The sequence below is a fragment of the Chinchilla lanigera genome, unplaced genomic scaffold, assembly GCF_000276665.1.
Source record: "Chinchilla lanigera isolate Chin_1 unplaced genomic scaffold, ChiLan1.0 scaffold00121, whole genome shotgun sequence".
Taxonomy (NCBI): Eukaryota; Metazoa; Chordata; class Mammalia; order Rodentia; family Chinchillidae; genus Chinchilla; species Chinchilla lanigera.
The window spans coordinates 4,098,608-4,109,078 of record NW_004955522.1 but is presented as its reverse complement, the minus strand read 5'-3'; positions in this window follow the sequence as shown (position 1 = coordinate 4,109,078).

Sequence of the window (10,471 nt, the reverse complement as noted above, 5' to 3'; positions counted from 1 at the left end):
GGGAGGATTAAAAGTTCACAGCCAGCCTGAGAAACTTAGTGACTTAGTGAGACCTCGTCTCAAAATACAAACATCTAAAGGCCTGAGGGTACGACTCACTGGCGAGCTCTCACCTAGCATGGAGCAGGCCCTGGGTTCCATCTCCAGGACCACAGAAAATAATTAGGAGTAAGTACATAAGTAGATCAATCAATCCAAGAAGCACAGCGCCACAGGACCAGTGGGGAGGGGTGCCGGGGCCACCTCCGGGGACAGCCGAGCCCTCATCTCCACCCTGTGCTGACTCAGCTGGGTTCCCACCCGGGGAGGCCAGGCACCCAGCAGAGAGGCAGAGGTTCCTGTGGACGAAGACTTTGCACCTGAATCCACTCGGGTGCAGTCACCCTTCATGCAGGGAGCGGCTGACGTCATCCACCACGAGGGCAGGAAGTGGTGCTTCTTGTTTCGTTTCTTCTTTTTTTTTTTAAGTATTAGGGACTCAGCCCAGAGCCTTTGCACTGAGCTACATCCCCAGTTCTTCTTATTTTTTTAAATTTTAAGACAAGGCTGCTAAATTGTCCAGGGTGGCCTGAAACTTGGGATCCTCCCGCCTCAGCCTCCCAGAGTGCTGGGATTACAGGCGCAACCCCTCTGTAGGCCTGGTAGAGGGCATGTTCTAAAGCCTTTGATTTTGTCAAAAGAGAGACTGTTCCTCAGATTTGTAGTGAGTTTTAAAGTTTCTGTCTTGGGTAAAAGATGCAAGTATTTAAAGACAGTTGAGAGAGGCATCAACTCCCGTCCGGGAGTCTCAGTTGGGCCCCACTGGCACTCAGCAGGATGAGGCTGGAGGGGTCACCAGCGGCCTTGAAGCCTGGCTCAGGGGCTCAGACTTAATCCTAGGAACTCACTGCTGTCAGACCAGGAGAACGGTGATCAGATCTGTACTCTGATGGACAAAGGTGGAGGCGGGGGAGGCCGGTCGAGGTCTGCAGGGCCATCGAGGTGCACGGCGGCGGGGGAGGGGGTGGGACGGGACAGTGCAAGCAGCAGTGACTACCCAGGGGCCTGTGCTATGGCCAGGTTCATCTGGGGATGAACCAGGTTGGGGTGGTCCAGTTCTTCTGGAGGAGACAAGGAGGGGAGACAGTGGGTACTTTGCTCTGCGATCTGGATTAATAAATGAGCATTTTGAACAGCTGGGCGTGGCGGCACACGCCTATAATCCTAGCACTGAGGTAGGAGGATTGCAGCGAGTTCGAGGCCAGCCTGGGCTACACAGTGAAACCCTGTCTTACACAAACACACACACACACACACACCAATAAATAATAAGCATGGAGGGCCAGGCATGGTAGCGCATGCCTGTAATCCCAGCACTCGGGAGGCTGAGGCAGGAGGATCACTGTGAGTTTGAGGTCAGCCTGGGCTACAAAGTGAGCTCAAGGCCAGCTTGAACTGCATAGCAAGACCCTGTCTCAAAGAGACACAAAAAAAGCATGGAGGAAGATTGTCACCTGCCTCCTCAGGTGGCCCTGTGCCGGGTGCCACTCCCATAAGCTTCCTAGCAACCCCCACACAGGTCCTTTCTGATTACTATCTCCACCTCTGCAGAGGGGAAAACCGAAGCACAGAGAGGTCATGCCCCTGCCGCGCTGACACCAAAGCCTGCGCCCCGTCTCCCCCACCACCTGCCGATCAGAGAGGCCCCCACGCTCCTCGGGCAGCAGCAATGACAGGTCCTGGCCGGGCTGGCAGCGAGGACCCATGCGTGGAGCCCCCGGCCCTGGTGCCCAGCCCGGGGCAGGAAGGCACATCCCCGGCTCTGCAAGCCCAGGGGTGGAGGGGCTGGGGGCCCGTCCGGCACGGCCCCGCGCCACCATGACCAGTGCTCCTAGCCCCAGAAGTCCTTCCGCACCCGGCCTGGCTTGGGGAGAAGGGCAGAGGACCAGCACACGCCTCGTCGCGGTTCCGGCCGGGCCCAGGCGGGCTTCGAGTGCCCTCTGCTGGACGTTCATCGCCCGCTGTGTGCGCGGCCCTGCTGGGAAGGGATAGGGGAGTTTGGGGGATGTGGGCAGCTCAAGCCCAGGGAGAAGACGGCCCAAGTGCACTGTAAGAAAGTAGTAGTGGGGCACAGGAGACTGAGTTTTCTTGTTGTTTAGTTGTGTGTGTGTGTGTGTGTGTGTGTGTGTGTGTGTGTGAGAGAGAGAGAGAGACAGACAGACAGACAGACAGACAGATAGGGTCTTGCTATGTAGCACAGGCTGTCCTTGAACTCATGGTGATCCTCCTGCCTCAGCCTCCCAAGAGCAAAGATCACAGGTGTGCACCATGCCCGCCTGGCCTCCTGTCTCTTTCTTTTCCATGTCTGTACAGGCTGAAAAGTTTACTGAATCCCGGTCCTGCTACTTGCTAGCACTGGGCAAATGACTTTGCCCTCGGTGCCTGTTTCCTCACCTGGAAAACAGAGATAGTGGTGCCAGTGCTTATCCCAGAGGGGCCATGTGAAGAAGAACAAAGGAACTGATACTTGCACGTGTGAAATTCTCAGAGCCTGGCACAGGTGAACGTTCAGCGATGGGGCTTTCAGTATTCACGAGCATGGAACTCAGCCCAAGCTGGGGTCCCAGCCCCGAGGCCGGAGCCCGGGCTGCCCAAGTGACTGCCGTTCCTGCAGAGGTGAGGGCTGACATCTTGGCCCTGGGGTGTGGGCAGCTGGCAGGTGTCCGGGAAGCAGGGCGTGGCTGCCACACGCCCGGCCCTGGAGTCCACACCTCTGCTCTGACCTCAGATCGTGGGGCATTTGGATTTCTCTCCCTTCCGGTGGGAGGTAGTCGCCCCCTCAGACAAGGTCACCAGGCCTGAAATAAAGACGGCTTTGTTCCATCCTGCCAGTCCCCCTCCCTGATGAAGTCACCCATCCCTCCCTCTCTCGGCCAGGGCGTGCTGAGACCAGGAAGGGGCCGGTCCCGCTTTTTCCTAAGGTGCACGCTGCTGGCCCCCCCACTCCCCCAAATGTGACAGGAGAAATGCAGGGCCTGCACGGAGGTGGGGGCGAGCAGAGGCCACAAAGTCCTGCCATGGCTCACTCTAAGTCAAACCCCGCTCCCCAACAGGACGGTGAGTGTTGGGTCCCTGTGGGTTTCCAGTGACACCATGGGTTGTTTCCTGTCCAGAGGGACCTGGAGGTTTCGTCTAAGGTGGAGAACACCGGTGGGCGGCAGTGTGATGATCACGCTGTGGCTGGGGCCTGGGCTTGGCCCAAGGGGTGCCCAGTACACCGGGCCACACTGGATGGTGGCTTTGGCCACATCCCCTGTAGGGGCTGCAGGCCTGGGCGTGATGCTGGGAGGAAGAATTAGAGGCTGGAGAGCAGCAGGGACAATGCAATTTGTCCCCAAGCCAGGCCCAGTCCTCCTCCATTATTAACATGCTCCTAGCTGGGACTTCCTGGTGGACAGAGGATGCCTGCTGAGCTGCCTCAGCCTCATGGCAGGGACCCCCACCCCAGGACTGTTTGCAGGTCCGGGACCCAAGCATCCTCAGCTCTGAAACTCTGCCCCTCCCCAAGCTGGAATCTTCACCCAAACACACACAGAGGCTGACATTTTCTGGGTTCCCGTGTGTGGGAGGGGGAGCATGGCGTGCACAGGAAGGGGACACATGTTGTGGGGCCTCAGGTGTCCACCTGGTCCCTGACGGAAGACAGCCGTGGCCTGGTGGGCATGTTTGCCTGTGTGTGAAGCCACTGATGTGCCAGCATGGGATGTGGCAGAAACGCCTGCTGGGGCCAAAAGACCTCTTTAGATGACACGACAGCGGACAGGAATGCGTCCAGCGGCCCCAAGTTCCCCCATGGGGCCCTGGCCCACTCATGTCCCTGGCTCTGTCTTGTGATACACAGCTGATGCTTGTTGACGTACACCATCATTTAGTCACTCAATAAATATTTATTGAACACCTCCTGGGAGTCACTTGAGGCCCTGGGAACCGAACAGGGCAAGACAAAGTCCATGGGCTCCCAGGGCACGTGGGAGCGGGTGGGTGGGGACAAGAGATGAAAAGCAAAAGCATAAACACAGATGAGAAGAGGTGACCATCAGGGGTCTCTATCAGCTCTTGATGGTGGCTTCACTAATGCCCTGCAGCTTCAGAACGACAGTTTTATTCCTTTCCTTCCAGGAAATGTTGAGTTCTGCAGGGCGGTTCTTCTGCTGAGCTGGCTGAGGTCCCTCATGACCTCAGGTATCACCCATGGCTTGACTGTGGCTGGAATGGGTTCAGATGGCCTCAGGCAACTGTCTGGGCCTTAGTGTGGTGATCAGCTGGACCCTCTGTCCATGTGGCTTCTTGTGACCCTAGCAGTCCAGGCTGGGGCTCTACTGGCCAAGCCTGCAGGCTTCCTTGCCTGGTGGCTGCAGGGTCCCAGGGGCCACACATTGCTGCAAAGCTGTTTGGGGCTCAGGCCCTGGAGTGAACCCAGCATGGCCTCTGCCACACCCTCCTGGCCCACACGAGGCACAAGACCAGCCTAGAATCAGGAAATGGGAAAGTGAACTCCTGTGTTTTGGTGACATAGTTGTCAACCAATCAAGGGCCAGAAAACAGATAAACCAGGTGACAAGAGGGGGCAGAAGTCAGAAATTGAGATTGTGGCGTGCTGGCTTGGGGTCAACAGGGTTAGACTTAAAAAAAAGTTGGGAGTTTTCTGTTTTGTTCTTCTGAGATAGGGTCTCTCTATGTATTCAGGCTGGCCTTGAACTCACTATGTAGCCCAGTCTGGCCTTAAACTCATGACACTCCTCTTCCTCAGCCTTCCCAGGGCTGGGATTGAGAGGCATGCACCACCATGCCAAGTTTAAAATGTTTTTAACAATAGAAGTAACTTTTCTGCATCCATGCAAAAATCGGAAGATAAGGCATCCCCGAGGCCACCTTCCCTTGGGGTTCTGGGCCAGCTCAGTGGCCGCCTCTGGGTGTCCACACCAGGCTGTGTCCCTCCCCCTGGGACTCTGGCTTGTGCTGTCAGTGGAGCAAAGAGCAGAGTGAGACCTCTCTTCGACCTACCCAGGGCACCATCAGAAGGGGGAAGGGGAAGGGGCCCGGGAGTGCCCTGGGCTGCGTCTGTCTTTGCTCTGCACCTGCAGGTCCCTCTCTCCACCACTTGGCCTTTCCGATTTGAGCCCTTGTGACACCGGGCTGGTGGGGGAGGGGCAGAGGCTTCCGAGAAAGGCGGTCTGGATGCTGTGCCCCAAGGGGGGCCCGCCCAGGAACCCCAGGATGCTCTCCCATCCCAGAATCCTTCACTTGGCCAATCGTGGTGGTGGAAACCTGTACTCCCAGCATTCTGGGAGGCTGAGGCAGGAGGATTGCAAGTTCAAGCCCAGCCTGGGAAACTTAGCAAGACTCTGACTCCAGAAGAGAATGCCAGGTGACAGGCTCACTGGTTTTGGGATGAGGATGTGGACAGCCTTGAGGCCAGGGACATTGTTTTGTGTACCACAGGGTCAGGGGTCACCTAGTGCTCTTGGCATCCATGCAAACTCCCTCGGGGCCCTGGGCACTGGCTGAGTCCTGGGGTGTGGGAGCAGAGGAGGCTTTGCTGGTCCCAGGCCTGCTGTGCATGGCTGGTGACAGAGAGGTGGCACCGTGGGGTAGGGCAGCAGCAAGAACGCAGTCCGAGGTCAGCACCCCGGGGCTGGTCCAGGCCAGGCCGGTGACTTTCTCAGCTCCTAGTCGGGACGTGAGGACCTCATGGGGACTGCGGCTCCCTCTGCCTGCCGAGGACCACAGCGGGGGCAGCCAAGTCTCCCACATAGATGGCTGACACCTACCCGGTTCCCACACACATCCCCAGGGACTTCCGGTCACTCCCGGGTCCTGTCCTACCAAGTGTATAACCGTGTGCTGCGCTGATGAGGAGGTGATGACAGAGAAGGTCGGCAGGGGACAGAAGTGGTCAGCGTGATTAAGGTGCAACACCGGTCCCCCAAGATGAACGGAGTTGTTAGGGGTCACAAACACATACCAGTGACAATAAAGAACAGCCTGAGTGGGGTCCAGACAGACACAGCGCCTGGAGGCCTGGCCCAGCCTGCGACCTGCCGCTGGCTGACACCCGCCATGTGGACACAGGGGCTGCAGTTTCATAGTCAACAAAGCCTTTCGCAAGCAAGTCAGCTCCAGCCAATCTGGGAGGCTGAGGCAGGAGGACGGCTTGAGCTCAGAATTTCAAGACAGGCCTGGGTAACATAGTGAGAGCTTATTTAAGAAAAAAACAAAGTCTGTCTCTTTCCAGAGAGGCAGAGCAGCCATGTCACTGCGGGTAGGGACATCAGAAGAGGGCCTGAGTCCCAGCTCTGCCCCGCCATTGGGCCCCAGCTTTGACAAACTGACTTCTCAGTGCCTCAGTCTCTCTGCTGGAAGACGGAAAGAGCCCCGCTTTCTTCAGAGGCGGCTGTGAGGATGAAGCACTCATTTTCCTGTTAGAGGCGATGGTCTAAGGACAGTGACGGTCCCCCCTGCAGCCCTGCAGAGCCCACTGCGTGACGCCAGCAAGGTGGCCTCCTCTGCCTGGCACAGGGGATGTGGGGCAGGGCCCAAAGACAGCAGGGGCCGCGGTGTCCTTGCTGGCTTTGCCACTGCGCCCGGCCAGCCTCCTCCCGTGGACAAGAAGTCCAGCCAGGGGCCTGACCTCAGGGACGAGGAGAGGAGGTGCTGGGAGGGCAGACTGCAGAGGCCTCCCAGCCGGCGACAGGGGCACAGCCAGGACGGGGACATGCAGAGTCCCGGGACTCCACACTGCCGGCAGGGTGCCGGGCACGGGAGGGCTGGCGTCCCACAGCCCCAATCATGCCACGTGGCTTCCTCGTGTCCTGAGCACTGCCTCCAGCACCCCAACCCTCCCACGTCCCCAACATCACCTCGAGGTGGGGGGCGGGTGGGAAAAGACAAAGCCGTGGCCGGGCCTGCGGGGAGCTGCACCGTCCGCTCCGGGGAGCACGTTCCCTTGGCCGCCCTGCAGGTGAGCCAGCAGTACGTGCCACACGTCCCTTACCACGGATGTCCCGGAGGCCTCCGCAGCCCTCTGCCCCACGCTGTCAGGTGGACCTGCCTCTGACAGATTTTTGTGAGGACCGCCAGGTTTTGCGGCATCCCTCTCTCCATCTCGGTATCAAGAGGAAACTCGGGGGGATTTATTCCCCACAACGGGAACTCTGCGACCCACAGCTGAACTTTCTGCCTGAGGCTCCTCAGCTTTGTGGAGGCCTAGCTTCCCTCCTCATGGGAAGGCACAGGGAAACCACCTCTGAGGGAAGACGACAGACACCCGACAGACACCCTCGGGCAGGCGGGAGGGACCGAGGCAACAGCACTTCCGGGACAGCCGGGTTCACAGGGCTGCGGAGGTCACAGGGCTGGGGAAGTCACAATACAAACCTCCGACAGGACTTTCCAGAACTGAATCCCGATGCGTCTACACCTCTGACCCAGCAGGAAGCACGCTTACAAGCCAGAAATAATCAGCACGCCTTCCCTCATCAAATTCTTTTATTAGGTTAATTAAACAGCTTAAAGACAATCCATTTTGTTCAGTTCCCTTCTAGAAAATATTTCAAGTTTTAAATGAACTTCTAATACAGAAAACAAAATTACTTGTACCATACACAAATTTCGGATCAAAATACAACGCTCTGTTTCTGTTTTCTTACAGTTATAAAATCCAGTCAATACAAACTACGTAAAAAAGATAAAACACTTTCACTGATCCTTGGTACCAAAGAACAGCACAATGGCAATGCGTCCTGTCCCCAGGGCACAGGTCGGACCCCAGAGACCCTGTGCCACACCACGCCTAGAAACAAAGTGCGTGCTGCTTAATGTAAGAAAGTGAACATGTCCTTCTGCATCGGTGTTACTTGTAAACCACAAAGCAACTTTGTACGAAAGGTTACTAATTCAAAATTACTTCTAACTTCGCTAAATTTCATACCAGAAAAAAAATAGAAAATTACCCCCCCAGAATAAACCAATACATTTGGACCACAGGATATGAGACACGAGACATTCCAACAAAATCAAGTTAGCACAATTTCTGTACTAGCCTACTGGATTCGGGGAGTACAATTTTACAAGTTGCAGTCTTCAAATATTTTGAACTTTCTGTATAATGTGCTTAATTTATGTATGTTCATTGCAAATGACTGTTTTTCAGTAGGAGGATTGTTTAAAAAGATAACTTTATCATACACAAAACACCCTCATCTGAATACACGGCGAAGCAGACCTCACAACTTGGAACTTTACTAGATAATAAAAGTGGCAAGACTTAAATTAAAAACCATCTGCAAATACCAGGCCAGAAAATACAGATACATTAAACAGATTTGTGTTTAGCAGGAGGGACTTGGAGATAGTATTTTTGGAATCCGGAACTTACATGGTCTTTGTGGTATTTTCCTTATGGTATTAAATACATCCAAAATGACAAATCAAGTGTGTGCTAAAACCCAGCTCTTTGGATGAGTGAGTCACACGCGAACTGCCCTATACAGTACAGGCAGGCATGGCGGGAACAGGGCTGGCCATCCTGCAGGATGAATCTGGGAGCACCAAACTGAATTTACAGTCCGGGCTTAAGCGGTTTCCTTGATAGATTTCTCTTGTAGCAGAAGACCCATACCCCTGACAAAAGCCAAACACAGCTCCACACGTACAGTGCACTGTGGGTGGGTCTCACTCACGGGTGCGCACAAACGCCCTCATCACTGGAAACACGGTGCTGGGACAAGGTCTGATGAGGGTGGAGCTCCAGGGGACCGGTTAACTCCGGGGTTGGCTGACGCAAACCTCAGAGCTGACCGCGACGGTGCTCGCCCACCGTCAGCGCTGAAGCCACCACTGTTTCCATGACTGTCGCAGTCCCCAGAGGATGCAACACAGAGCAGTGCTGAGGAGCGCTCTGTCACCGTGACTTGGGCATGCAGAGGAGAAATCAGACTGAAGCTGGGTTACAGATGAGTCCACAAGGAAAATAAAGCCCCGGTGGAAAAGGCTGATGCCTTAGTTGAGCAAGTTCTGCTGAATAAAACAGCCTGTGCCTCTCAACTCAAGGCCACTGGACACATTGCCCAACAGGAAATTACTTACCCAGCCCCCTAATTTCAATGGAAAACTTGTTAAAGACACTGTAATGGGCAGACATGGAAGGTTTATTTATTTCCTAAAGCTGATAACGCGCTTTCCCCATGTACCAGACCCTATGTGATTTTTTTTTTAAAGCATCCAAGTCAAGTTCAATGAACTATGCTAGATTAATAATAAAAAAACATGTTCTGGAATTTCTTTTGAAGCAAAAATTTCTTCTAACAAAAATATGAGAAGGTGGGCTCTCTCCCTCATTGTAAACAAGAATTCTGATTTTAAGTTTTACTCCTGATTTGAAGCATAGGATGTGCTTCAATCGAAGCTAAACGAGGGGGGGGGACAATGGTCCCAGTCTGCTCTGTGGATTGCCCCAGGACTCCACGCTGAGTCCCGCGGAGGGCGCCCAGGCTTCCTGCAGGGGTGCGGCACAGCGCTTGTCTCTGTGAGTTCTGAGGGGGCCACACGGGCTGCACTGGCTGCTGGGGCTGAGGTAGTACGCGTGGCCCGGGCCTGATCCACCGGCAGGGAGGGGAGGTGACTGCCATAGGCTACAGCTGCTCAGGGCCCAGGTGCGTGCAGGCTTCGCCTGGGAGGGAGGGCGTCCTCTGGCCCAGGGCTGCACCCGGCAAGCTCCTGGGGCCCGGGTGACAGCCTGGCACCTCTACAAGTCCTGGGAGGCCGTTGCTCTGGACACTCCATGGTCTGCAGAACCAGAAGGGGGATTTTTGTTTCCCTCCTTTCCTCCTTTCTGTGCTGTGTAACTCAAGAAGCGTGGGTCGGAGGAACAGGGCAGGCAGTAAGCTGACCGCCAGAAGGGTATAAGTAAGAATGCTCTCAGAAGCAGGACCAAAACACCCTCCTCAACAGGGACGAAGTCCCCAGTCTGGCCAAGGAAGACGTGCCACCCATGGCAAGGGCCTACGTCCCTGGAGATGGCTCCCAGCAGTACCTCTGGGTGGCCACAGAAGAAACCAATCTTAGCTCAGAACAAATGTCGCTCGAGAGAGGACTGCGGCCTCTCCCTGCGATCACAGAGACAGCGGCAGAAAGCAAGGCTCCCGCCCTCCCCCCAGAGGAGAGGGTGACAAGACGAAACCACCAGAGGGAGGTGGCCTGGGGATGCCAGCACGAGGCCCGGCTCCCAGCGCTGTCCCGCCTGTCAGGCAGCGCAGGGTCAGAAGGAAAGCGCGGAGAGCAGGCAGCATGTTTCTAGCGGACAAGCGGGTTTAGGGAGGGCCCTGGAGATGAGAGGAGGGAGCAGCAGAACCCACAAGCTTGGGTGTAGACGGGAAGGGGCTGCCGTGGGGCCCTGGATTTAGGGCAGAGCATGCGGCGGCTGTCCTACTGC